General features: G+C 38.2%; 17 non-coding genes and 47 pseudogenes across 17 annotated transcripts; 31 read left to right on the top strand and 33 right to left on the bottom strand.

The window, feature by feature from the left end:
- Positions 1-335: 335 nt before the first annotated feature.
- LOC149694320 (5S ribosomal RNA) lies at positions 336-454 on the top strand (annotated as a pseudogene).
- Positions 455-576: 122 nt separating this feature from the next.
- Positions 577-695, top strand: LOC149694319 (5S ribosomal RNA; annotated as a pseudogene).
- Positions 696-832: 137 nt separating this feature from the next.
- On the top strand, positions 833-935 carry LOC149694318 (5S ribosomal RNA; annotated as a pseudogene).
- Positions 936-1,057: 122 nt separating this feature from the next.
- Positions 1,058-1,176, top strand: LOC149694317 (5S ribosomal RNA; annotated as a pseudogene).
- Positions 1,177-1,312: 136 nt separating this feature from the next.
- Positions 1,313-1,415, top strand: LOC149694316 (5S ribosomal RNA; annotated as a pseudogene).
- Positions 1,416-1,538: 123 nt separating this feature from the next.
- Positions 1,539-1,657, top strand: LOC149694315 (5S ribosomal RNA; annotated as a pseudogene).
- Positions 1,658-2,018: 361 nt separating this feature from the next.
- On the top strand, positions 2,019-2,137 carry LOC149694314 (5S ribosomal RNA; annotated as a pseudogene).
- Positions 2,138-2,500: 363 nt separating this feature from the next.
- LOC149694313 (5S ribosomal RNA) lies at positions 2,501-2,619 on the top strand (annotated as a pseudogene).
- A 136-nt stretch (positions 2,620-2,755) lies between these two features.
- On the top strand, positions 2,756-2,873 carry LOC149694312 (5S ribosomal RNA; annotated as a pseudogene).
- A 137-nt stretch (positions 2,874-3,010) lies between these two features.
- On the top strand, positions 3,011-3,129 carry LOC149694311 (5S ribosomal RNA). Its single transcript, XR_016383224.1, has one exon. It is a non-coding gene; the product is annotated as a 5S ribosomal RNA (ribosomal RNA).
- A 361-nt stretch (positions 3,130-3,490) lies between these two features.
- On the top strand, positions 3,491-3,609 carry LOC149694310 (5S ribosomal RNA; annotated as a pseudogene).
- Positions 3,610-3,971: 362 nt separating this feature from the next.
- Positions 3,972-4,090, top strand: LOC149694309 (5S ribosomal RNA; annotated as a pseudogene).
- Positions 4,091-4,453: 363 nt separating this feature from the next.
- On the top strand, positions 4,454-4,572 carry LOC149694308 (5S ribosomal RNA; annotated as a pseudogene).
- Positions 4,573-4,708: 136 nt separating this feature from the next.
- Positions 4,709-4,826, top strand: LOC149694307 (5S ribosomal RNA; annotated as a pseudogene).
- A 137-nt stretch (positions 4,827-4,963) lies between these two features.
- Positions 4,964-5,082, top strand: LOC149694306 (5S ribosomal RNA). The gene has a single exon (XR_016383223.1). It is a non-coding gene; the product is annotated as a 5S ribosomal RNA (ribosomal RNA).
- A 137-nt stretch (positions 5,083-5,219) lies between these two features.
- LOC149694305 (5S ribosomal RNA) lies at positions 5,220-5,337 on the top strand (annotated as a pseudogene).
- A 134-nt stretch (positions 5,338-5,471) lies between these two features.
- LOC149694304 (5S ribosomal RNA) lies at positions 5,472-5,590 on the top strand. The gene has a single exon (XR_016383221.1). It is a non-coding gene; the product is annotated as a 5S ribosomal RNA (ribosomal RNA).
- Positions 5,591-5,998: 408 nt separating this feature from the next.
- On the bottom strand, positions 5,999-6,117 carry LOC149694303 (5S ribosomal RNA; annotated as a pseudogene).
- A 122-nt stretch (positions 6,118-6,239) lies between these two features.
- On the bottom strand, positions 6,240-6,358 carry LOC149694302 (5S ribosomal RNA; annotated as a pseudogene).
- Positions 6,359-6,496: 138 nt separating this feature from the next.
- Positions 6,497-6,615, bottom strand: LOC149694301 (5S ribosomal RNA; annotated as a pseudogene).
- Positions 6,616-6,977: 362 nt separating this feature from the next.
- On the bottom strand, positions 6,978-7,096 carry LOC149694300 (5S ribosomal RNA). The gene has a single exon (XR_016383220.1). It is a non-coding gene; the product is annotated as a 5S ribosomal RNA (ribosomal RNA).
- Positions 7,097-7,233: 137 nt separating this feature from the next.
- Positions 7,234-7,352, bottom strand: LOC149694299 (5S ribosomal RNA; annotated as a pseudogene).
- Positions 7,353-7,474: 122 nt separating this feature from the next.
- On the bottom strand, positions 7,475-7,593 carry LOC149694298 (5S ribosomal RNA; annotated as a pseudogene).
- A 618-nt stretch (positions 7,594-8,211) lies between these two features.
- LOC149694297 (5S ribosomal RNA) lies at positions 8,212-8,330 on the bottom strand (annotated as a pseudogene).
- Positions 8,331-8,467: 137 nt separating this feature from the next.
- On the bottom strand, positions 8,468-8,586 carry LOC149694296 (5S ribosomal RNA). The gene has a single exon (XR_016383339.1). It is a non-coding gene; the product is annotated as a 5S ribosomal RNA (ribosomal RNA).
- Positions 8,587-8,948: 362 nt separating this feature from the next.
- On the bottom strand, positions 8,949-9,067 carry LOC149694295 (5S ribosomal RNA). Its single transcript, XR_016383068.1, has one exon. It is a non-coding gene; the product is annotated as a 5S ribosomal RNA (ribosomal RNA).
- Positions 9,068-9,204: 137 nt separating this feature from the next.
- On the bottom strand, positions 9,205-9,323 carry LOC149694294 (5S ribosomal RNA; annotated as a pseudogene).
- Positions 9,324-9,460: 137 nt separating this feature from the next.
- LOC149694293 (5S ribosomal RNA) lies at positions 9,461-9,579 on the bottom strand. Its single transcript, XR_016383338.1, has one exon. It is a non-coding gene; the product is annotated as a 5S ribosomal RNA (ribosomal RNA).
- A 362-nt stretch (positions 9,580-9,941) lies between these two features.
- LOC149694292 (5S ribosomal RNA) lies at positions 9,942-10,060 on the bottom strand. The gene has a single exon (XR_016383067.1). It is a non-coding gene; the product is annotated as a 5S ribosomal RNA (ribosomal RNA).
- A 135-nt stretch (positions 10,061-10,195) lies between these two features.
- Positions 10,196-10,314, bottom strand: LOC149694291 (5S ribosomal RNA). Its single transcript, XR_016383219.1, has one exon. It is a non-coding gene; the product is annotated as a 5S ribosomal RNA (ribosomal RNA).
- Positions 10,315-10,451: 137 nt separating this feature from the next.
- Positions 10,452-10,570, bottom strand: LOC149694290 (5S ribosomal RNA; annotated as a pseudogene).
- A 618-nt stretch (positions 10,571-11,188) lies between these two features.
- Positions 11,189-11,307, bottom strand: LOC149694289 (5S ribosomal RNA; annotated as a pseudogene).
- Positions 11,308-11,444: 137 nt separating this feature from the next.
- On the bottom strand, positions 11,445-11,563 carry LOC149694288 (5S ribosomal RNA). The gene has a single exon (XR_016383337.1). It is a non-coding gene; the product is annotated as a 5S ribosomal RNA (ribosomal RNA).
- A 362-nt stretch (positions 11,564-11,925) lies between these two features.
- Positions 11,926-12,044, bottom strand: LOC149694287 (5S ribosomal RNA). Its single transcript, XR_016383066.1, has one exon. It is a non-coding gene; the product is annotated as a 5S ribosomal RNA (ribosomal RNA).
- Positions 12,045-12,181: 137 nt separating this feature from the next.
- On the bottom strand, positions 12,182-12,300 carry LOC149694286 (5S ribosomal RNA; annotated as a pseudogene).
- A 137-nt stretch (positions 12,301-12,437) lies between these two features.
- On the bottom strand, positions 12,438-12,556 carry LOC149694285 (5S ribosomal RNA). Its single transcript, XR_016383336.1, has one exon. It is a non-coding gene; the product is annotated as a 5S ribosomal RNA (ribosomal RNA).
- A 362-nt stretch (positions 12,557-12,918) lies between these two features.
- LOC149694284 (5S ribosomal RNA) lies at positions 12,919-13,037 on the bottom strand. Its single transcript, XR_016383065.1, has one exon. It is a non-coding gene; the product is annotated as a 5S ribosomal RNA (ribosomal RNA).
- Positions 13,038-13,172: 135 nt separating this feature from the next.
- Positions 13,173-13,291, bottom strand: LOC149694283 (5S ribosomal RNA). The gene has a single exon (XR_016383218.1). It is a non-coding gene; the product is annotated as a 5S ribosomal RNA (ribosomal RNA).
- Positions 13,292-13,428: 137 nt separating this feature from the next.
- Positions 13,429-13,547, bottom strand: LOC149694282 (5S ribosomal RNA). Its single transcript, XR_016383346.1, has one exon. It is a non-coding gene; the product is annotated as a 5S ribosomal RNA (ribosomal RNA).
- A 136-nt stretch (positions 13,548-13,683) lies between these two features.
- On the bottom strand, positions 13,684-13,802 carry LOC149694281 (5S ribosomal RNA; annotated as a pseudogene).
- Positions 13,803-14,148: 346 nt separating this feature from the next.
- On the bottom strand, positions 14,149-14,251 carry LOC149694280 (5S ribosomal RNA; annotated as a pseudogene).
- Positions 14,252-14,388: 137 nt separating this feature from the next.
- LOC149694279 (5S ribosomal RNA) lies at positions 14,389-14,507 on the bottom strand (annotated as a pseudogene).
- Positions 14,508-14,854: 347 nt separating this feature from the next.
- Positions 14,855-14,957, bottom strand: LOC149694278 (5S ribosomal RNA; annotated as a pseudogene).
- Positions 14,958-15,094: 137 nt separating this feature from the next.
- LOC149694277 (5S ribosomal RNA) lies at positions 15,095-15,213 on the bottom strand. The gene has a single exon (XR_016382922.1). It is a non-coding gene; the product is annotated as a 5S ribosomal RNA (ribosomal RNA).
- Positions 15,214-15,598: 385 nt separating this feature from the next.
- On the top strand, positions 15,599-15,717 carry LOC149694276 (5S ribosomal RNA; annotated as a pseudogene).
- Positions 15,718-15,854: 137 nt separating this feature from the next.
- Positions 15,855-15,973, top strand: LOC149694275 (5S ribosomal RNA; annotated as a pseudogene).
- Positions 15,974-16,095: 122 nt separating this feature from the next.
- Positions 16,096-16,214, top strand: LOC149694274 (5S ribosomal RNA; annotated as a pseudogene).
- A 137-nt stretch (positions 16,215-16,351) lies between these two features.
- LOC149694273 (5S ribosomal RNA) lies at positions 16,352-16,470 on the top strand (annotated as a pseudogene).
- A 137-nt stretch (positions 16,471-16,607) lies between these two features.
- On the top strand, positions 16,608-16,726 carry LOC149694272 (5S ribosomal RNA; annotated as a pseudogene).
- Positions 16,727-17,551: 825 nt separating this feature from the next.
- On the top strand, positions 17,552-17,654 carry LOC149694271 (5S ribosomal RNA; annotated as a pseudogene).
- Positions 17,655-18,032: 378 nt separating this feature from the next.
- Positions 18,033-18,151, top strand: LOC149694270 (5S ribosomal RNA; annotated as a pseudogene).
- Positions 18,152-18,508: 357 nt separating this feature from the next.
- LOC149694269 (5S ribosomal RNA) lies at positions 18,509-18,627 on the top strand (annotated as a pseudogene).
- A 136-nt stretch (positions 18,628-18,763) lies between these two features.
- LOC149694268 (5S ribosomal RNA) lies at positions 18,764-18,866 on the top strand (annotated as a pseudogene).
- Positions 18,867-18,988: 122 nt separating this feature from the next.
- LOC149694267 (5S ribosomal RNA) lies at positions 18,989-19,107 on the top strand (annotated as a pseudogene).
- Positions 19,108-19,335: 228 nt separating this feature from the next.
- LOC149694266 (5S ribosomal RNA) lies at positions 19,336-19,438 on the top strand (annotated as a pseudogene).
- Positions 19,439-19,560: 122 nt separating this feature from the next.
- LOC149694265 (5S ribosomal RNA) lies at positions 19,561-19,679 on the top strand (annotated as a pseudogene).
- Positions 19,680-20,037: 358 nt separating this feature from the next.
- Positions 20,038-20,156, top strand: LOC149694264 (5S ribosomal RNA; annotated as a pseudogene).
- Positions 20,157-20,517: 361 nt separating this feature from the next.
- On the top strand, positions 20,518-20,636 carry LOC149694263 (5S ribosomal RNA; annotated as a pseudogene).
- A 362-nt stretch (positions 20,637-20,998) lies between these two features.
- On the bottom strand, positions 20,999-21,117 carry LOC149694262 (5S ribosomal RNA; annotated as a pseudogene).
- A 358-nt stretch (positions 21,118-21,475) lies between these two features.
- Positions 21,476-21,594, bottom strand: LOC149694261 (5S ribosomal RNA; annotated as a pseudogene).
- A 137-nt stretch (positions 21,595-21,731) lies between these two features.
- On the bottom strand, positions 21,732-21,850 carry LOC149694260 (5S ribosomal RNA). Its single transcript, XR_016383157.1, has one exon. It is a non-coding gene; the product is annotated as a 5S ribosomal RNA (ribosomal RNA).
- Positions 21,851-21,984: 134 nt separating this feature from the next.
- On the bottom strand, positions 21,985-22,103 carry LOC149694259 (5S ribosomal RNA; annotated as a pseudogene).
- A 378-nt stretch (positions 22,104-22,481) lies between these two features.
- LOC149694258 (5S ribosomal RNA) lies at positions 22,482-22,584 on the bottom strand (annotated as a pseudogene).
- A 362-nt stretch (positions 22,585-22,946) lies between these two features.
- On the bottom strand, positions 22,947-23,049 carry LOC149694257 (5S ribosomal RNA; annotated as a pseudogene).
- Positions 23,050-23,136: the final 87 nt, after the last annotated feature.

The following is a 23,136-nucleotide window of genomic DNA, read 5'->3' as shown; positions in this document are numbered from 1 at the left end:
TTAATAGATATGAAGAAAGCAAACATGTTTTCTTTTTGTTATTGTTTTAAAGTTATGAAGGTTAATTTGTCTCACTTAATTTAAATTCGAATTATTAACTAGCACTCTCGGCAACGGCCATATCACGCTAAAAACACCGGTTCACGTCCGATCACCGAAGTTAAGCAGCGTCGAGCGCATACAGTACTTGGGAATACTGCGTGCCGTTTGCTTTTTCACTTTTGTTTCCTCTTTTAAATTCCACCAGATATGAAAAAAGCCAACATATCTTCATTTTTGTTATTGTTTCATAAAGATGAAAGTTAATTTAATTCAAATTATTAACTAGCACTCTCGGCAACGGCCATAACACGCTGAATACACCGGTTCTCGTCCGATAACCGAAGTTAAGCAGCGTCGAGCGCAGTCACTACTTGGGTGGGAGACCACTTAGGAATACTGCGTGCCGTTTGCTTTTTCACTTTTGTTTCCTCTTTTAAATTCCACCAGATATGAAAAAAGCAAACATATCTTCTTTTTGTTATTGTTTTATAAAGATGAAAGTTAATTAAATTCAAATTATTAACTAGCACTCTCGGCATTGGCCATATCACGCTGAATACTCCGGTTCTCGTCCGATAACCGAAGTTAAGCAGCGTCGAGCGCAGTCACTACTTGGGAGCGAGACCACTTAAGAACACTGCGTGCCGTTGGCTTTTTCACTTTTTTTTCCTCTTTTAAATTTTAATAGATATGAAAAAAGCAAACACGTTTTCTTTTTGTTATTGTTTTAAAATGATGAAGGTTAATTTGTCTCACTTAATTTAAATTCGAATTATTAACTAGCACTCTCGGCAACGGCCATATCACGCTGAAAACACCGGTTCACGTCCGATCACCGAAGTTAAGCAGCGTCGAGCGCATACAGTACTTGGGAATACTGCGTGCCGTTTGCTTTTTCACTTTTGTTTCCTCTTTTAAATTCCGCCAGATATGAAATATCAAACATATCTTCTTTTTTGTTATTGTTTTATAAAGATGAAAGTTAATTAAATTTAAATTATTAACTAGCACTCTCGGCAAGGGCCATAGCACGCTGAATACACCGGTTCTCGTCCGATAACCGAAGGTAAGCAGCGTCGAGCGCAGTCACTACTTGGGAGGGAGACCACTTAGGAACACTGCGTGCCGTTGGCTTTTTCACTTTTTTTCCTCTTTTAAATTTTAATAGATATGAAAAAAGCAAACACGTTTTCTTTTTGTTATTGTTTTAAAATGATGAAGGTTAATTTGTCTCACTTAATTTAAATTCGAATTATTAACTAGCACTCTCGGCAACGGCCATATCACGCTGAAAACACCGGTTCACGTCCGATCACCGAAGTTAAGCAGCGTCGAGCGCATACAGTACTTGGGAATACTGCGTGCCGTTTGCTTTTTCACTTTTGTTTCCTCTTTTAAATTCCACCAGATATGAAAAAAGCAAACATATCTTCCTTTTTGTTATTGTTTCATAAAGATGAAAGTTAATTAAATTCAAATTATTAACTAGCACTCTCGGCAACGGCCATATCACGCTGAATACTCCGGTTCTCGTCCGATAACCGAAGTTAAGCAGCGTCGAGCGCAGTCACTACTTGGGAGCGAGACCACTTAAGAACACTGCGTGCCGTTGGCTTTTTCACTTTTTTTTCCTCTTTTAAATTTTAATAGATATGAAAAAAGCAAACACGTTTTCTTTTTGTTATTGTTTTAAAATGATGAAGGTTAATTTGTCTCACTTAATTTAAATTCGAATTATTAACTAGCACTCTCGGCAACGGCCATATCACGCTGAAAACACCGGTTCACTTCCGATCACCGAAGTAAAGCAGCGTCGAGCGCATACAGTACTTGGGAATACTGCGTGCCGTTTCTTTTTCACTTTTGTTTCCTCTTTTAAATTCCACCAGAGATGAAAAAAGCAAACATATCTTCTCTTTGTTATTGTTTTATAAAGATGAAAGTTAATTAAATTCAAATTATTAACTAGCACTCTCGGCAACGGCCATATCACGCTGAATACACCGGTTCTCGTCCGATAACCGAAGTTAAGCAGCGTCGAGCGCAGTCACTACTTGGGAGGGAGACCACTTAGGAACACTGCGTGCCGTTGGCTTTTTCACTTCTTTTTCCTCTTTTAAATTTTAATAGATATGAAAAAAGCAAACATGTTTTCTTTTTGTTATTGTTTTAAAATTATGAAGGTTAATTTGTCTCACTGAATTTAAATTCGAATTATTAACTAGCACTCTCGGCAACGGCCATATCACGCTAAAAACACCGGTTCACGTCCGATCACCGAAGTTAAGCAGCGTCGAGCGCATACAGTACTTGGGAATACTGCGTGCCGTTTGCTTTTTCACTTTTGTTTCCTCTTTTAAATTCCACCAGATATGAAAAAAGCAAACATATCTTCTTTTTTGTTATTGTTTCATAAAGATGAAAGTTAATTAAATTCAAATTATTAACTAGCACTCTCGGCAACGGCCATATCACGCTGAATACTCCGGTTCTCGTCCGATAACCGAAGTTAAGCAGCGTCGAGCGCAGTCAGTACTTGGGAGGGAGACCACTTAGGAACACATCGTGCCGTTGGCTTTTTCACTTTTTTTCCTCTTTTAAATTCCTATAGATATGAAAAAAGCAAACATATTTTCTTTTTGTTATTGTTTTAAAAAGATGAAGGTTAATTTGTCTCACTTAATTTAAATTCGAATTATTAAATAGCACTCTCGGCAACGGCCATATCACTCTGAAAACACCGGTTCTCGTCCGATCACCGAAGTTAAGCAGCGTCGAGCGCAGTCAGTACTTGGGAGGAGACCACTTACGAACACTGCGTGCCGTTGGCTTTTTCACATTTTTTTCCTCTTTTAAATTCCTATAGATATGAAAAAAGCAAACATATTTTCTTTTTGTTATGGTTTTAAAAAGATGAAGGTCAATTTGTCTCACTTAATTTAAATTCGAATTATTATCCAGCACTCTCGGCAACGGCCATATCACGCTGAAAACACCGGTTCTCGTCGGATCACCGAAGTTAAGCAGCGTCGAGCGCAGTCAGTACTTGGGAGGGAGACCACTTAGGAACACTGCGTGCCGTTGGCTTTTTCACTTTTTTTTCCTCTTTTAAATTCCAATAGATATGAAAAAAGCCAACATATTTTCTTTTTGTTATTGTTTTAAAAAGATGAAGGTTAATTTGTCTCACTTAATTTAAATTCGAATTATTAAATAGCACTCTCGGCAACGGCCATATCACGCTGAAAACACCGGTTCACTTCCGATCACCGAAGTAAAGCAGCGTCGAGCGCATACAGTACTTGGGAATACTGCGTGCCGTTTCTTTTTCACTTTTGTTTCCTCTTTTAAATTCCACCAGATATGAAAAAAGCAAACATATCTTCTCTTTGTTATTGTTTTATAAAGATGAAAGTTAATTAAATTCAAATTATTAACTAGCACTCTCGGCAACGGCCATATCACGCTGAATACACCGGTTCTCGTCCGATAACCGAAGTTAAGCAGCGTCGAGCACAGTCACAACTTGGGAGGGAGACCACTTAGGAACACTGCGTGCCGTTGGCTTTTTCACTTTTTATTCCTCTTTTAAATTTTAATAGATATGAAAAAAGCAAACATGTTTTCTTTTTGTTATTGTTTTAAAATGATGAAGGTTAATTTGTCTCACTTAATTTAAATTCGAATTATTAACTAGCACTTTCGGCAACGGCCATATCACGCTGAAAACACCGGTTCACTTCCGATCACCGAAGTAAAGCAGCGTCGAGCGCATACAGTACTTGGGAATACTGCGTGCCGTTTGCTTTTTCACTTTTGTTTCCTCTTTTATATTCCACCAGATATGAAAAAAGGAAACATATCTTCTCTTTGTTATTGTTTTATAAAGATGAAAGTTAATTAAATTCAAATTATTAACTAGCACTCTCGGCAACGGCCATATCACGCTGAATACTCCGGTTCTCGTCCGATAACCGAAGTTAAGCAGCGTCGAGCGCAGTCACTACTTGGGAGGGAGACCACTTAGGAACACTGCGTGCCGTTGGCTTTTTCACTTCTTTTTCCTCTTTTAAATTTTAATAGATATGAAAAAAGCAAACATGTTTTCTTTTTGTTATTGTTTTAAAATTATGAAGGTTAATTTGTCTCACTGAATTTAAATTCGAATTATTAACTAGCACTCTCGGCAACGGCCATATCACGCTAAAAACACCGGTTCACGTCCGATCACCGAAGTTAAGCAGCGTCGAGCGCATACAGTACTTGGGAATACTGCGTGCCGTTTGCTTTTTCACTTTTGTTTCCTCTTTTAAATTCCACCAGATATGAAAAAAGCAAACATATCTTCTTTTTTGTTATTGTTTCATAAAGATGAAAGTTAATTAAATTCAAATTATTAACTAGCACTCTCGGCAACGGCCATATCACGCTGAATACTCCGGTTCTCGTCCGATAACCGAAGTTAAGCAGCGTCGAGCGCAGTCAGTACTTGGGAGGGAGACCACTTAGGAACACTGCGTGCCGTTGGCTTTTTCACTTTTTTTCCTCTTTTAAATTCCTATAGATATGAAAAAAGCAAACATATTTTCTTTTTGTTATTGTTTTAAAAAGATGAAGGTTAATTTGTCTCACTTAATTTAAATTCGAATTATTAAATAGCACTCTCGGCAACGGCCATATCACTCTGAAAACACCGGTTCTCGTCCGATCACCGAAGTTAAGCAGCGTCGAGCGCAGTCAGTACTTGGGAGGAGACCACTTACGAACACTGCGTGCCGTTGGCTTTTTCACATTTTTTTCCTCTTTTAAATTCCTATAGATATGAAAAAAGCAAACATATTTTCTTTTTGTTATGGTTTTAAAAAGATGAAGGTCAATTTGTCTCACTTAATTTAAATTCGAATTATTATCCAGCACTCTCGGCAACGGCCATATCACGCTGAAAACACCGGTTCTCGTCGGATCACCGAAGTTAAGCAGCGTCGAGCGCAGTCAGTACTTGGGAGGGAGACCACTTAGGAACACTGCGTGCCGTTGGCTTTTTCACTTTTTTTTCCTCTTTTAAATTCCAATAGATATGAAAAAAGCCAACATATTTTCTTTTTGTTATTGTTTTAAAAAGATGAAGGTTAATTTGTCTCACTTAATTTAAATTCGAATTATTAAATAGCACTCTCGGCAACGGCCATATCACGCTGAAAACACCGGTTCTCGTCCGAGCACCGAAGTTAAGCAGCGTCGAGCGCAGTCAGTACTTGGGAGGAGACCACTTACGAACACTGCGTGCCGTTGGCTTTTTCACATTTTTTTCCTCTTTTAAATTCCTTTAGATATGAAAAAAGCAAACATATTTTCTTTTTGTTATGGTTTTAAAAAGATGGTCAATTTGTCTCACTTAATTTAAATTCGAATTATTATCCAGCACTCTCGGCAACGGCCATATCACGCTGAAAACACCGGTTCTCGTCGGATCACCGAAGTTAAGCAGCGTCGAGCGCAGTCAGTACTTGGGAGGGAGACCACTTAGGAACACTGCGTGCCGTTGGCTTTTTCACTTTTTTTTCCTCTTTTAAATTCCTATAGATATGAAAAAAGCTAACATATTTTCTTTTTGTTATTGTTTTAAAAAGATGAAGGTCAATTCGTCTCACTTAATTTAAATTCGAATTATTATCTAGCACTCTTGGCAACGGCCATATCACGCTGAAAACATCGGTTCTCGTCCGATCCCCGAAGTTAAGCAGCGTCGAGCGCAATCAGTACTTGGAAACTCTGCGTACCGTTGGCTTTCAAACTTTTATTTCCTCTTTGAAATTCCACCTGATATAAAAAAGCAAACATGTCTTCTTTTTGTTATTGTATTGTAACCTTCATCATTTGAAAACAATAACAAAAAGAAAACATGTTTGCTTTTTTCATATCTATTAAAATTTAAAAGAGGAAAAAAAAGTGAAAAAGCCAACGGAACGCAGTGTTCCTAAGTGGTCTCCCTCCCAAGTAGTGACTGCGCTCGACGCTGCTTAACTTCGGTTATCGGACGAGAACCGGTGTATTCAGCGTGATATGGCCGTTGCCGAGAGTGCTAGTTAATAATTTGAATTTAATTTACTTTCATCTTTATAAAACAATAACAAAAAGAAGTTATGTTTGCTTTTTGCATATCTATTGGAATTTAAAAGAGGAAAAAAAAGTGAAAAAGCCAACGGCACGCAGTGTTCCTACGTGGTCTCCCTCCCAAGTACTGTATGCGCTCGACGCTGCTTAACTTCGGTGATCGGACGTGAACCGGTGTTTTCAGCGTGATGTGGCCGTTGCCGAGGGTGCTAGTTAATAATTCGAATTTAAATTAAGTGAGACAAATTAACCTTCATCATTTTAAAACAATAACAAAAAGAAAACATGTTTGCTTTTTTTCATATCTATTAAAATTTAAAAGAGGAAAAAAAAGTGAAAAAGCCAACGGAACGCAGTGTTCCTAAGTGGTCTCCCTCCCAAGTAGTGACTGCGCTCGACGCTGCTTAACTTCGGTTATCGGACGAGAACCGGTGTATTCAGCGTGATATGGCCGTTGCCGAGAGTGCTAGTTAATAATTTGAATTTAATTAACTTTCATCTTTATAAAACAATATCATAATGAAGATATGTTTGCTTTTTTCATATCTGGTGGAATTTGAAAGAGGTAACAAAAGTTAAAAAGCAAACGGCACGCAGTATTCCCAAGTACTGTATGCGCTCGACGCTGCTTAACTTCGGTAATCGGACGAGAACCGGTGTTTTCAGCGTGATATGGCCGTTGCCGAGAGTTTTTTTTAATAATTCGAATTTAAATTAAGTGAGACAAATTAACCCTCATCATTTTAAAACAATAACAAAAAGAAAACATGTTGGCTTTTTTCATATCTATTGGAATTTAAAAGAGGAAAAAAAAGTGAAAAAGCCAACGGCACGCAGTGTTCCTAAGTGGTCTCCCTCCCAAGTACTGACTGCGCTCGACGCTGCTTAACTTCGGTGATCCGACGAGAACCGGTGTTTTCAGCGTGATATGGCCGTTGCCGAGAGTGCTAGATAATAATTCGAATTTAAATTAAGTGAGACAAATTGAACTTCATCTTTTTAAAACAATAACAAAAAGAAAATATGTTTGCTTTTTTCATATCTATTGGAATTTAAAAGAGGAAAAAAAAGTGAAAAAGCCAACGGCACGCAGTGTTCCTAAGTGGTCTCCCTCCCACGTACTGACTGCGATCGACGCTGCTTAACTTCGGTTATCGGACGAGAACCGGTGTATTCAGCGTGATATGGCCGTTGCCGAGAGTGCTAGTTAATAATTTGAATTTAATTTACTTTCATCTTTATAAAACAATAACATAAAGAAGTTATGTTTGCTTTTTGCATATCTATTGGAATTTAAAAGAGGAAAAAAAAGTGAAAAAGCCAACGGCACGCAGTGTTCCTAAGTGGTCTCCCTCCCAAGTACTGTATGCGCTCGACGCTGCTTAACTTCGGTGATCGGACGTGAACCGGTGTTTTCAGCGTGATGTGGCCGTTGCCGAGGGTGCTAGTTAATAATTCGAATTTAAATTAAGTGAGACAAATTAACCTTCATCATTTTAAAACAATAACAAAAAGAAAACATGTTTGCTTTTTTCATATCTATTAAAATTTAAAAGAGGAAAAAAAAGTGAAAAAGCCAACGGAACGCAGTGTTCCTAAGTGTTCTCCCTCCCAAGTAGTGACTGCGCTCGACGCTGCTTAACTTTGGTTATCGGACGAGAGCCGGTGTATTCAGCGTGATATGGCCGTTGCCGAGAGTGCTAGTTAATAATTTGAATTTAATTAGCTTTCATCTTTATAAAACAATATCATAATGAAGATATGTTTGCTTTTTTCATATCTGGTGGAATTTGAAAGAGGAAACAAAAGTTAAAAAGCAAACGGCACGCAGTATTCCCAAGTACTGTATGCGCTCGACGCTGCTTAACTTCGGTAATCGGACGAGAACCGGTGTTTTCAGCGTGATATGGCCGTTGCCGAGAGTTTTATTTAATAATTCGAATTTAAATTAAGTGAGACAAATTAACCTTCATCATTTTAAAACAATAACAAAAAGAAAACATGTTGGCTTTTTTCATATCTATTGGAATTTAAAAGAGGAAAAAAAAGTGAAAAAGCCAACGGAACGCAGTGTTCCTAAGTGGTCTCCCTCCCAAGTACTGACTGCGCTCGACGCTGCTTAACTTCGGTGATCCGACGAGAACCGGTGTTTTCAGCGTGATATGGCCGTTGCCGAGAGTGTTAGATAATAATTCGAATTTAAATTAAGTGAGACAAATTGACCTTCATCTTTTTAAAACAATAACGAAAAGAAAATATGTTTTCTTTTTTCATATCTATAGGAATTTAAAAGAGGAAAAAAAAGTGAAAAAGCCAACGGCACGCAGTGTTCCTAAGTGGTCTCCCTCCCAAGTACTGACTGCGCTCGACGCTGCTTAACTTCGGTTATCGGACGAGAACCGGTGTTTTCAGCGTGATATGGCCGTTGCCGAGAGTGCTATTTAATAATTCGAATTTAATTAACCTTCATCTTTATAAAACAATAACAAAAAGAAGATAAGTTTGCTTTTTTCATATCTGATGGAATTTAAAAGAGGAAACAAAAGTGAAAAAGCCAACGGCACGCAGAGTTTCTAAGTACTGACTGCGCTCGACGCTGCTTAACTTCGGTGATCGGACGGTAACCGGTGTTTTCAGCTTGATATAGCCGTTGCCGAGAGTGCTAGATAATAATTCGAATTTAAATTAAGTGAGACAAATTGACCTTCATCTTTTTAAAACAATAACAAAAAGAAAATTTGTTTGCTTTTTTCATATCTATAGGAATTTAAAAGAGGAAAGAAAAGTGAAAAAGCCAACGGCACGCAGTGTTCCTAAGTGGTCTCCCTCCCAAGTACTGACTGCGCTCGACGCTGCTTAACTTCGGTGATCGGACGAGAACCGGTGTTTTCAGCGTGATATGGCCGTTGCCGAGAGTTTTATTTAATAATTCGAATTTAAATTAAGTGAGACAAATTAACCTTCATCATTTTAAAACAATAACAAAAAGAAAACATGTTGGCTTTTTTCATATCTATTGGAATTTAAAAGAGGAAAAAAAAGTGAAAAAGCCAACGGAACGCAGTGTTCCTAAGTGGTCTCCCTCCCAAGTACTGACTGCGCTCGACGCTGCTTAACTTCGGTGATCCGACGAGAACCGGTGTTTTCAGCGTGATATGGCCGTTGCCGAGAGTGTTAGATAATAATTCGAATTTAAATTAAGTGAGACAAATTGACCTTCATCTTTTTAAAACAATAACGAAAAGAAAATATGTTTTCTTTTTTCATATCTATAGGAATTTAAAAGAGGAAAAAAAAGTGAAAAAGCCAACGGCACGCAGTGTTCCTAAGTGGTCTCCCTCCCAAGTACTGACTGCGCTCGACGCTGCTTAACTTCGGTTATCGGACGAGAACCGGTGTTTTCAGCGTGATATGGCCGTTGCCGAGAGTGCTATTTAATAATTCGAATTTAATTAACCTTCATCTTTATAAAACAATAACAAAAAGAAGATAAGTTTGCTTTTTTCATATCTGATGGAATTTAAAAGAGGAAACAAAAGTGAAAAAGCCAACGGCACGCAGAGTTTCTAAGTACTGACTGCGCTCGACGCTGCTTAACTTCGGTGATCGGACGGTAACCGGTGTTTTCAGCTTGATATAGCCGTTGCCGAGAGTGCTAGATAATAATTCGAATTTAAATTAAGTGAGACAAATTGACCTTCATCTTTTTAAAACAATAACAAAAAGAAAATTTGTTTGCTTTTTTCATATCTATAGGAATTTAAAAGAGGAAAGAAAAGTGAAAAAGCCAACGGCACGCAGTGTTCCTAAGTGGTCTCCCTCCCAAGTACTGACTGCGCTCGACGCTGCTTAACTTCGGTGATCGGACGAGAACCGGTGTTTTCAGCGTGATATGGCCGTTGCCGAGAGTGCTAGATAATAATTCGAATTTAAATTAAGTGAGACAAATTGACCATCTTTTTAAAACAATAACAAAAAGAAAATATGTTTGCTTTTTTCATATCTATTGGAATTTAAAAGAGGAAAAAAAAAGTGAAAAAGCCAACGGCACGCAGTGTTCCTAAGTGGTCTCCCTCCCAAGTACTGACTGCGCTCGACGCTGCTTAACTTCGGTGATCCGACGAGAACCGGTGTTTTCAGCGTGATATGGCCGTTGCCGAGAATGCTAGATAATAATTCGAATTTAAATTAAGTGAGACAAATTAACCTTCATCTTTTTAAAACAATAACAAAAAGAAAATATGTTTGCTTTTTTCATATCTATTGCAATTTAAAAGAGGAAAAAAAAGTGAAAAAGCCAACGGCACGCAGTGTTCCTAAGTGGTCTCCCTCCCAAGTACTGTATGCGCTCGACGCTGCTTAACTTCGGTGATCGGACGTGAACCGGTGTTTTCAGCGTGATGTGGCCGTTGCCGAGGGTGCTAGTTAATAATTCGAATTTAAATTAAGTGAGACAAATTAACCTTCATCATTTTAAAACAATAACAAAAAGAAAACATGTTTGCTTTTTTCATATCTATTAAAATTTAAAAGAGGAAAAAAAAGTGAAAAAGCCAACGGAACGCAGTGTTCCTAAGTGTTCTCCCTCCCAAGTAGTGACTGCGCTCGACGCTGCTTAACTTTGGTTATCGGACGAGAGCCGGTGTATTCAGCGTGATATGGCCGTTGCCGAGAGTGCTAGTTAATAATTTGAATTTAATTAGCTTTCATCTTTATAAAACAATATCATAATGAAGATATGTTTGCTTTTTTCATATCTGGTGGAATTTGAAAGAGGAAACAAAAGTTAAAAAGCAAACGGCACGCAGTATTCCCAAGTACTGTATGCGCTCGACGCTGCTTAACTTCGGTAATCGGACGAGAACCGGTGTTTTCAGCGTGATATGGCCGTTGCCGAGAGTTTTATTTAATAATTCGAATTTAAATTAAGTGAGACAAATTAACCTTCATCATTTTAAAACAATAACAAAAAGAAAACATGTTGGCTTTTTTCATATCTATTGGAATTTAAAAGAGGAAAAAAAAGTGAAAAAGCCAACGGAACGCAGTGTTCCTAAGTGGTCTCCCTCCCAAGTACTGACTGCGCTCGACGCTGCTTAACTTCGGTGATCCGACGAGAACCGGTGTTTTCAGCGTGATATGGCCGTTGCCGAGAGTGTTAGATAATAATTCGAATTTAAATTAAGTGAGACAAATTGACCTTCATCTTTTTAAAACAATAACGAAAAGAAAATATGTTTTCTTTTTTCATATCTATAGGAATTTAAAAGAGGAAAAAAAAGTGAAAAAGCCAACGGCACGCAGTGTTCCTAAGTGGTCTCCCTCCCAAGTACTGACTGCGCTCGACGCTGCTTAACTTCGGTTATCGGACGAGAACCGGTGTTTTCAGCGTGATATGGCCGTTGCCGAGAGTGCTATTTAATAATTCGAATTTAATTAACCTTCATCTTTATAAAACAATAACAAAAAGAAGATAAGTTTGCTTTTTTCATATCTGATGGAATTTAAAAGAGGAAACAAAAGTGAAAAAGCCAACGGCACGCAGAGTTTCTAAGTACTGACTGCGCTCGACGCTGCTTAACTTCGGTGATCGGACGGTAACCGGTGTTTTCAGCTTGATATAGCCGTTGCCGAGAGTGCTAGATAATAATTCGAATTTAAATTAAGTGAGACAAATTGACCTTCATCTTTTTAAAACAATAACAAAAAGAAAATTTGTTTGCTTTTTTCATATCTATAGGAATTTAAAAGAGGAAAGAAAAGTGAAAAAGCCAACGGCACGCAGTGTTCCTAAGTGGTCTCCCTCCCAAGTACTGACTGCGCTCGACGCTGCTTAACTTCGGTGATCGGACGAGAACCGGTGTTTTCAGCGTGATATGGCCGTTGCCGAGAGTTTTATTTAATAATTCGAATTTAAATTAAGTGAGACAAATTAACCTTCATCATTTTAAAACAATAACAAAAAGAAAACATGTTGGCTTTTTTCATATCTATTGGAATTTAAAAGAGGAAAAAAAAGTGAAAAAGCCAACGGAACGCAGTGTTCCTAAGTGGTCTCCCTCCCAAGTACTGACTGCGCTCGACGCTGCTTAACTTCGGTGATCCGACGAGAACCGGTGTTTTCAGCGTGATATGGCCGTTGCCGAGAGTGTTAGATAATAATTCGAATTTAAATTAAGTGAGACAAATTGACCTTCATCTTTTTAAAACAATAACGAAAAGAAAATATGTTTTCTTTTTTCATATCTATAGGAATTTAAAAGAGGAAAAAAAAGTGAAAAAGCCAACGGCACGCAGTGTTCCTAAGTGGTCTCCCTCCCAAGTACTGACTGCGCTCGACGCTGCTTAACTTCGGTTATCGGACGAGAACCGGTGTTTTCAGCGTGATATGGCCGTTGCCGAGAGTGCTATTTAATAATTCGAATTTAATTAACCTTCATCTTTATAAAACAATAACAAAAAGAAGATAAGTTTGCTTTTTTCATATCTGATGGAATTTAAAAGAGGAAACAAAAGTGAAAAAGCCAACGGCACGCAGAGTTTCTAAGTACTGACTGCGCTCGACGCTGCTTAACTTCGGTGATCGGACGGTAACCGGTGTTTTCAGCTTGATATAGCCGTTGCCGAGAGTGCTAGATAATAATTCGAATTTAAATTAAGTGAGACAAATTGACCTTCATCTTTTTAAAACAATAACAAAAAGAAAATTTGTTTGCTTTTTTCATATCTATAGGAATTTAAAAGAGGAAAGAAAAGTGAAAAAGCCAACGGCACGCAGTGTTCCTAAGTGGTCTCCCTCCCAAGTACTGACTGCGCTCGACGCTGCTTAACTTCGGTGATCGGACGAGAACCGGTGTTTTCAGCGTGATATGGCCGTTGCCGAGAGTGCTAGATAATAATTCGAATTTAAATTAAGTGAGACAAATTGACCATCTTTTTAAAACAATAACAAAAAGAAAATATGTTTGCTTTTTTCATATCTATTGGAATTTAAAAGAGGAAAAAAAAAGTGAAAAAGCCAACGGCACGCAGTGTTCCTAAGTGGTCTCCCTCCCAAGTACTGACTGCGCTCGACGCTGCTTAACTTCGGTGATCCGACGAGAACCGGTGTTTTCAGCGTGATATGGCCGTTGCCGAGAATGCTAGATAATAATTCGAATTTAAATTAAGTGAGACAAATTAACCTTCATCTTTTTAAAACAATAACAAAAAGAAAATATGTTTGCTTTTTTCATATCTATTGCAATTTAAAAGAGGAAAAAAAAGTGAAAAAGCCAACGGCACGCAGTGTTCCTAAGTGGTCTCCCTCCCAAGTACTGACTGCGCTCGACGCTTCTTAACTTCGGTGATCGGACGAGAACCGGTGTTTTCAGCGTGATATGGCCGTTGCCGAGAGTGCTAGATAATAATTCGAATTTAAATTAAGTGAGACAAATTAACCATCATCTTTTTAAAACAATAACAAAAAGAAAATATGTTTGCTTTTTTCATATCTATTGGAATTTAAAAGAGGAAAAAAAGTGAAAAAGCCAACGGCACGCAGTGTTCCTAAGTGGTCTCCCTCCCAAGTACTGACTGCGCTCGACGCTTCTTAACTTCGGTGATCGGACGAGAACCGGTGTTTTCAGCGCGATATAGCCGTTGCCGAGAGTGCTAATTAATAATTTGAATTTAATTAACCTTCATCTTTATAAAACAATAACAAAAAGAAGATATGTTTGCTTTTTTCATATCTGATGGAATTTAAAAGAGGAAACATAAGTGAAAAAGCCAACGGCACGCAGAGTTTCCAAGTACTGACTGCGCTCGACGCTGCTTATTTTCGGTGATCGGACGATAACCGGTGTTTTCAGCTTGATATGGCCGTTGCCGAGAGTGCTATTTAATAATTTGAATTTAATTAACCTTCATCTTTATAAAAAATAACAAATAGAAGATATGTTTGCTTTTTTCATATCTGATGGAATTTAAAAGAGGAAACAAAAGTGAAAAAGCCAACGGCACGCAGAGTTTCCAAGTACTGACTGCGCTCGACGCTGCTTAACTGCGGTGATCGGACGAGAACCGGTGTTTTCAGCGTGATATGGTCGTTGCCGAGAGTGCTAGATAATAATTCGAATTTAAATTAAGTGTGACAAATTATCCTTCATCTTTTTAAAACAGTAACAAAAAGAAAATATGTTTGCTTTTTTCATATCTATTGGAATTTAAAAGAGGAAAAAAAAGTGAAAAAGCCAACGGCACGCAGTGTTCCTAAGTTGTCTCCCTCCCGAATACTGACTGCGCTCGACGCTTCTTAACTTCGGTGATCGGACGAGAACCGGTGTTTTCAGCGTGATATGGCCTTTGCCGAGAGTGCTAATTAATAATTTGAATTTAATTAACCTTCATCTTTATAAAACAATAACAAAAAGAAGATATGTTTGCTTTTTTCATATCTGATGGAATTTAAAAGAGGAAACATAAGTGAAAAAGCCAACGCCACGCAGAGTTTCCAAGTACTGACTGCGCTCGACGGTGCTTATTTTCGGTGATCGGACGAGAACCGGTGTTTTCAGCTTGATATGGCCGTTGCCGAGAGACCTATTTAATAATTTGAATTTAATTAACCTTCATCTTTAGAAAACAATAACAAAAAGAAGATATGTTTGCTTTTTTCATATCTGATGGAATTTAAAAGAGGAAACAAAAGTGAAAAAGCCAACGGCACGCAGAGTTTCCAAGGACTGACTGCGCTCGACGCTGCTTAACTGCGGTGATCGGACGAGAACCGGTGTTTTCAGCGTGATATGGCCGTTGCCGAGAGTGCTAGATAATAGTTCGAATTTAAATTAAGTGAGACAAATTATCCTTCATCTTTTTAAAACAATAACAAAAAGAAAATATGTTTGCTTTTTTCATATCTATTGGAATTTAAATGAGGAAAAAAAAGTGAAAAAGACAACGGCACGCAGTGTTCCTAAGTGGTCTCCCTCCCAAGTACTGACTGCGCTCGACGCTGCTTAACTGCGGTGATCGGACGAGAACCGGTGTTTTCAGCGTGATATGGCCGTTGCCGAGGGTGCTAGATAATAATTCGAATTTAAATTAAGTGAGACAAATTAACCATCTTTTTAAAACAATAACAAAAAGAAAATATGTTTGCTTTTTTCATATCTATTGGAATTTAAAAGAGGAAAAAAAGTGAAAAAGCCAACGGCACGCAGTGTTCCTAAGTGTACTCCCTCCCAAGTACTGACTGCGCTCGACGGTGCTTAACTTCGGCGATCGGACGAGAACCAGTGTCAATTTTTTTTTCGTCTTTTAAATTTTAATAGATATGAAAAAAGCATTTCCCTCTTTAAAATTCCATCAGATATAAAAAAAGCAAACATATGTTCTTTTTCTTATTGTTTTATAAAGATGAAAGTTAATTAAATTCAAATTATTAACTAGCACTCTCGGCAACGGCCATATCACGCTGAATACACCGGTACTCGTCCGATAACCGAAGTTAAGCAGCATCGAGCGCAGTCACTACTTGGGAGGGAAACCACTTAGGTACACTGCGTGCCGTTGGCTTTTTCACTTTTTTTTCCTCTTTTAAATTCCAATAGATTTGAAAAAAGCAAACTTATTTTCTTTTTGTTATTGTTTTAAAAAGATGATGGTTAATTTGTCTCACTTAATTTAAATTCGAATTATTACCTAGCACTCTCGGCAACGGCCATATCACGCTGAATAAACCGGTTCTCGTCCGATAACCGAAGTTAAGCAGCGTCGAGCGCAGTCAGTACTAGGGAGGGAGACAACTTAGGAACACTGCGTGCCGTTGGCTTTTTCACTTTTGTTTCCTCTTTCAAATTCCACCAAATATGAAAAAAGCAAACATATCTTCTTTTTGTTATTGTTTTATAAAGATGAAAGTTAATTAAATTAAAATTATTAACTAGCACTCTCGGCAACGGCCATATCACGCTGAATACACCGGTTCTCGTCCGATAACCGAAGTTAAGCAGCGTCGAGCACAGTCACTACTTGGGAGGGAGACCACTTAGGAACACTGCGTGCCGTTGGCTTTTTCACTTTTTTTCCCTCTTTTAAATTTTAATAGATATGAAAAAAGCAAACATGTTTTCATTTTGTTATTGTTTTAAAATGATGAAGGTTAATTTGTCTCACTTAATTTAAATTCGAATTATTAACTAGCACTCTCGGCAACGGCTATATCACGCTGAATACACCGGTTCTCGTCCGATAACCGAAGTTAAGCAGCGTCGAGCACAGTCACTGCTTGGGAGGGAGACCACTTAGGAACACTGCGTGCCGTTGGCTTTTTCACTTTTTTTCCCTCTTTTAAATTTTAATAGATATGAAAAAAGCAAACATGTTTTCATTTTGTTATTGTTTTAAAATGATGAAGGTTAATTTGTCTCACTTAATTTAAATTCGAATTATTAACTAGCACTCTCGGCAACGACCATATCACGCTGAATACAGCGGTTCTCGTCCGATCACCGAAGTTAAGCAGCGTCGAGCGCAGTCAGTACTAGGGAGGGAGACAACTTAGGAACACTGCGTGCCGTTGGCTTTTTCACTTTTTTTCCTCTTTTAAATTCCTATAGATATGAAAAAAGCAAACATGTTTTCATTTTGTTATTGTTTTAAAATGATGAAGGTTAATTTGTCTCACTTAATTTAAATTCGAATTATTAACTAGCACTCTCGGCAACGGCCAAATCACGCTGAGAACACCGGTTCTCGTCCGATCGCCGACGTTAGCAGCGTCGAGCGCAGTCATTACTTGGGAATACTGCGTGTCGTTGGTTTTTCACTTTTGTTTCCTCTTTTAAATTCCACCCGATTTGAAAAAAAGCACACATATCTTCTTTTTGTTATTGTTTTATAAAGATGAAAGTTAATTTAATTCAAATTATTAACTAGCACTATCGGCAACGGCCAAAACACGCTGAATACACAGGTTCTCGTACGATAACCGAAGTTAAGCAGCGTCGAGCGCATACAGTACTTGGGAATACTGCGTGCCGTTGGCTTTTTCACTTTTGTTTCCTCTTTCAAATTCCACCAAATATGAAAAAAGCAAACATATCTTCTTTTTGTTATTGTTTTATAAAGATGAAAGTTAATTAAATTAAAATTATTAACTAGCACTCTCGGCAACGGCCATATCACGCTGAATACACCGGTTCTCGTCCGATAGCCGAAGTTAAGCAGCGTCGAGCGCAGTCACTACTTAGGAGCACTGCGTGCCGTTGGCTTTTTCACTTTTTTTTCCTCTTTTAAATTTTATTAGATATGAAAAAAGCAAACACGTTTTCATTTTGTTATTGTTTTAAAATGATGAAGGTCAAATTGTCTCACTTAATTTAAATTCGATTTATTATCTAGCACTCTAGGCAACGGCCATATCACGCTGAAAACACCGGTTCTCGTCCGATCACCGAAGTTAAGTAGCGTCGAGCGCATACAGTACTTGGGAATACTGCGTGCCGTTGGCTTTTTCACTTTTGTTTCCTCTTTCAAATTCCACCAGATATGAAAAAAGCAAACATATCTTCTTTTTGTTATTGTTTTATAAAGATGAAAGTTAATTTAATTCAAATTATTAACTAGCACTATCGGCAACGGCCATAACACTCTGAATACACAGGTTCTCGTACGATAACCGAATTTAAGCAGCGTCGAGCGCAGTCAGTATTTGGGAGGGCGACCACTTAGGAACACTGCGTGCCGTTAGCTTTTTCACTTTTTTTTCCTCTTTTAAATTCCAATGGATTTGAAAAAAGCAAACTTATTTTCTTTTTGTTATTGTTTTAAAAAGATGATGGTTAATTTGTCTCACTTAATTTAAATTCGAATTATTAACTAGCACTCTCGGCAACGACCATATCACGCTGAATACAGCGGTTCTCGTCCGATCACCGAAGTTAAGCAGCGTCGAGCGCAGTCAGTACTAGGGAGGGAGACCACTTAGGAACACTGCGTGCCGTTGGCTTTTTCACTTTTTTTTCCTCTTTGAAATTTTAATAGATATGAAAAAAGCAAACATGTTTTTTTGTTATCGTTTTAAAATGATGAAGGTTAATTTATCTCACTTAATTTAAATTCGAATTATTATCTAGCACTCTCGGCAACGGCCATATCAAGCTGAGAACACCGGTTCTCGTCCGATCGCCGACGTTAGCAGCGTCGAGCGCAGTCAGTACTTAAGAATACTGCGTGCCGTTGGTTTTTCACTTTTGTTTCCTCTTTTAAATTCCACCCGATTTGAAAAAAGCACACATATCTTCATTTTGTTATTGTTTTATAAAGATGAAAGTTAATTAAATTCAAATTATTAACTAGCACTCTCGGCAACGGCCATATCACGCTGAATACACCGGTTCTCGTCCGTTCACCGAAGTTAAGCAGCGTCGAGCGCAGTCAGTACTTGGGAGGGAGACCACTTAGGAACACTGCGAGCCGTTGGTTTTTTCACTTTTTTTTCCTCTTTTAAATTTTAATAGATATGAAAAAAGCAAACATGTTTTTTTTTGTTATTGTTTTAAAAAGATGAAGGTCAAATTGTCTCACTTAATTGAAATTCGAATTATTATCTAGCACTCTAGGCAACGGCCATATCACGCTGAGAACACCGGTTCTCGTCCGATCACCGAAGTTAAGCAGCGTCGAGCGCATACAGTACTTGGGAATACTGCGTGCCGTTGGCTTTTTTACTTTTGCTTCCTCTTTCAAATTCCACCAAATATGAAAAAAGCAAACATATCTTCTTTTTGTTATTGTTTTATAAAGATGAAAGTTAATTTAATTCAAATTATTAACTAGCACTCTCGGCAACGGCCATAACACGCTGAATACACCGGTTCTCGTCCGATAACCGAAGTTAAGAAGCGTCGAGCGCAGTCAGTACTTGGGAGGGAGACCACTTAGGAACACTGCGTGCCGTTGGCTTTTTCACTTTTTTTTCCTCTTTTAAATTTTAATAGATATGAAAAAAGCAAACATGTTTTCTTTTTGTTATTGCTTTAAAATGATGAAGGTTAATTTGTCTTACTTAATTTAAATTCGAATTATTACCTAGCACTCTCGGCAACGGCCATATCACGCTGAGAACACCGGTTCTCGTCCGACCGCCGACGTTAGCAGCGTCGAGCGCAGTCAGTACTTGGGAATACTGCGTGCAACGGCCATATCACGCTGAAAACACCGGTTCTCGTCCGATCACCGAAGTTAAGCAGCGTCGAGCGCATACAGTACTTAGGAATAGTGCGTGCCGTTGGCTTTTTCACTTTTGTTTCCTCTTTTAAATTCCACCAGATATGAAAAAAGCAAACATATCTTCTTTTTGTTATTGTTTTATAAAGATGAAAGTTAATTTAATTCAAATTATTAACTAGCACTCTCGGCAACGGCCATAACACGCTGAATACAGCGGTTCTCGTCCGATCACCGAAGTTAAGCAGCGTCGAGCGCAGTCAGTACTAGGGAGGGAGACCACTTAGGAACACTGCGTGCCGTTGGCTTTTTCACTTTTTTTTCCTCTTTGAAATTTTAATAGATATGAAAAAAGCAAACATGTTTTTTTTGTTATCGTTTTAAAATGATGAAGGTTAATTTATCTCACTTAATTTAAATTCGAATTATTATCTAGCACTCTCGGCAACGGCCATATCAAGCTGAGAACACCGGTTCTCGTCCGATCGCCGACGTTAGCAGCGTCGAGCGCAGTCAGTACTTAAGAATACTGCGTGCCGTTGGTTTTTCACTTTTGTTTCCTCTTTTAAATTCCACCCGATTTGAAAAAAGCACACATATCTTCATTTTGTTATTGTTTTATAAAGATGAAAGTTAATTAAATTCAAATTATTAACTAGCACTCTCGGCAACGGCCATATCACGCTGAATACACCGGTTCTCGTCCGATAACCGAAGTTAAGCAGCGTCGAGCGCAGTCACTACTTGGGAGGGAGACCACTTAGGAACACTGCGTGCCGTTGGCTTTTTCACTTTTTTTTCCTCTTTTAAATTCCCATGGATTTAAAAAAAGCAAACTTATTTTCTTTTTGTTATTGTTTTAAAAAGATGAAGGTTAATTTGTCTCACTTAATTTAAATTCGAATTATTACCTAGCACTCTCGGCAACGGCCATATCACGCTGAAAACACCGGTTCACTTCCGATCACCGAAGTAAAGCAGCGTCGAGCGCATACAGTACTTGGGAATACTGCGTGCCGTTTCTTTTTCACTTTTGTTTCCTCTTTTAAATTCCACCAGATATGAAAAAAGCAAACATATCTTCTTTTTGTTATTGTTTTATAAAGATGAAAGTTAATTAAATTAAAATTATTTACTAGCACTCTCGGCAACGGCCATATCACGCTGAATACACCGGTTCTCGTCCGATAACCGAAGTTAAGCAGCGTCGAGCGCAGTCACTACTTCGGAGGGAGACCACTTAGGAACACTGCGTGCCGTTGGCTTTTTCACTTTTTTTTCCTCTTTTAAATTTTAATAGATATGAAAAAAAGCAAACATGTTTTTTTTGTTATTGTTTAAAAATGATGAAGGTTAATTTGTCTGACTTAATTTAAATTCGAATTATTAACTAGCACTCTCGGCAACGGCCATATCACGCTGAATACACCGCTGCTAAACTTCGGTTATCGGACGAGAACCGGTGTATTCAGCGTGATATGGCCGTTGCCGAGAGTGCTAGGTAATAATTCGAATTTAAATTAAGTGAGACAAATTAACCTTCATCTTTTTAAAACAATAACAAAAAGAAAATAAGTTTGCTTTTTTTAAATCCATGGGAATTTAAAAGAGGAAAAAAAAGTGAAAAAGCCAACGGCACGCAGTGTTCCTAAGTGGTCTCCCTCCCAAGTAGTGACTGCGCTCGACGCTGCTTAACTTCGGTTATCGGACGAGAACCGGTGTATTCAGCGTGATATGGCCGTTGCCGAGAGTGCTAGTTAATAATTTGAATTTAATTAACTTTCATCTTTATAAAACAATAACAAAATGAAGATATGTGTGCTTTTTTCAAATCGGGTGGAATTTAAAAGAGGAAACAAAAGTGAAAAACCAACGGCACGCAGTATTCTTAAGTACTGACTGCGCTCGACGCTGCTAACGTCGGCGATCGGACGAGAACCGGTGTTCTCAGCTTGATATGGCCGTTGCCGAGAGTGCTAGATAATAATTCGAATTTAAATTAAGTGAGATAAATTAACCTTCATCATTTTAAAACGATAACAAAAAAAACATGTTTGCTTTTTTCATATCTATTAAAATTTCAAAGAGGAAAAAAAAGTGAAAAAGCCAACGGCACGCAGTAATCCTAAGTGGTCTCCCTCCCTAGTACTGACTGCGCTCGACGCTGCTTAACTTCGGTGATCGGACGAGAACCGCTGTATTCAGCGTGATATGGTCGTTGCCGAGAGTGCTAGTTAATAATTCGAATTTAAATTAAGTGAGACAAATTAACCATCATCTTTTTAAAACAATAACAAAAAGAAAATAAGTTTGCTTTCTTCATATCTATTGGAATTTAAAAGAGGAAAAAAAAGTGAAAAAGCCAACGGCACGCAGTGTTCCTAAGTGGTCTCCCTCCCAAGTACTGACTGCGCTCGACGCTGCTTAACTTCGGTGATCGGACGAGAACCGGTGTATTCAGCGTGATATAGCCGTTGCCGAGAGTGCTAGTTAATAATTCGAATTTAAATTAAGTGAGACAAATTGACCATCTTTTTAAAACAATAACAAAAAGAAAATATGTTTGCTTTTTTCATATCTATTGGAACTTAAAAGAGGAAAAAAAAGTGAAAAAGCCAACGGCACGCAGTGTTCCTAAGTGGTCTCCCTCCCAAGTACTGACTGCGCTCGACGCTGCTTAACTTCGGTGATCGGACGAGAACCGCTGTATTCAGCGTGATATGGTCGTTGCCGAGAGTGCTAGTTAATAATTCGAATTTAAATTAAGTGAGACAAATTAACCATCATCTTTTTAAAACAATAACAAAAAGAAAATAAGTTTGCTTTTTTCAAATCCATTGGAATTTAAAAGAGGAAAAAAAAGTGAAAAAGCTAACGGCACGCAGTGTTCCTAAGTGGTCGCCCTCCCAAATACTGACTGCGCTCGACGCTGCTTAAATTCGGTTATCGTACGAGAACCTGTGTATTCAGAGTGTTATGGCCGTTGCCGATAGTGCTAGTTAATAATTTGAATTAAATTAACTTTCATCTTTATAAAACAATAACAAAAAGAAGATATGTTTGCTTTTTTCATATCTGGTGGAATTTGAAAGAGGAAACAAAAGTGAAAAAGCCAACGGCACGCAGTATTCCCAAGTACTGTATGCGCTCGACGCTACTTAACTTCGGTGATCGGACGAGAACCGGTGTTTTCAGCGTGATATGGCCGTTGCCTAGAGTGCTAGATAATAATTCGAATTTAAATTAAGTGAGACAATTTGACCTTCATCATTTTAAAACAATAACAAAATGAAAACATGTTTGCTTTTTTCATATCTAATAAAATTTAAAAGAGGAAAAAAAAGTGAAAAAGCCAACGGCACGCAGTGCTCCTAAGTAGTGACTGCGCTCGACGCTGCTTAACTTCGGCTATCGGACGAGAACCGGTGTATTCAGCGTGATATGGCCGTTGCCGAGAGTGCTAGTTAATAATTTTAATTAAATTAACTTTCATCTTTATAAAACAATAACAAAAAGAAGATATGTTTGCTTTTTTCATATTTGGTGGAATTTGAAAGAGGAAACAAAAGTGAAAAAGCCAACGGCACGCAGTATTCCCAAGTACTGTATGCGCTCGACGCTGCTTAACTTCGGTTATCGGACGAGAACCGGTGTATTCAGCGTGATATGGCCGTTGCCGAGAGTGCTAGTTAATAATTCGAATTTAAATTAAGTGAGACAAATTAACCTTCATCATTTTTAAACAATAACAAAAAAAAACATTTT

The sequence above is a fragment of the Phalangium opilio genome, unplaced genomic scaffold, assembly GCF_054372755.1.
Source record: "Phalangium opilio isolate 3A_F unplaced genomic scaffold, DU_Popi_V2 ptg000024l_1, whole genome shotgun sequence".
Classification (NCBI taxonomy): Eukaryota; Metazoa; Arthropoda; class Arachnida; order Opiliones; family Phalangiidae; genus Phalangium; species Phalangium opilio.
The sequence above is the reverse complement of the archived record's forward strand: the minus strand, read 5'-3'. Positions and strand labels throughout refer to the sequence as shown.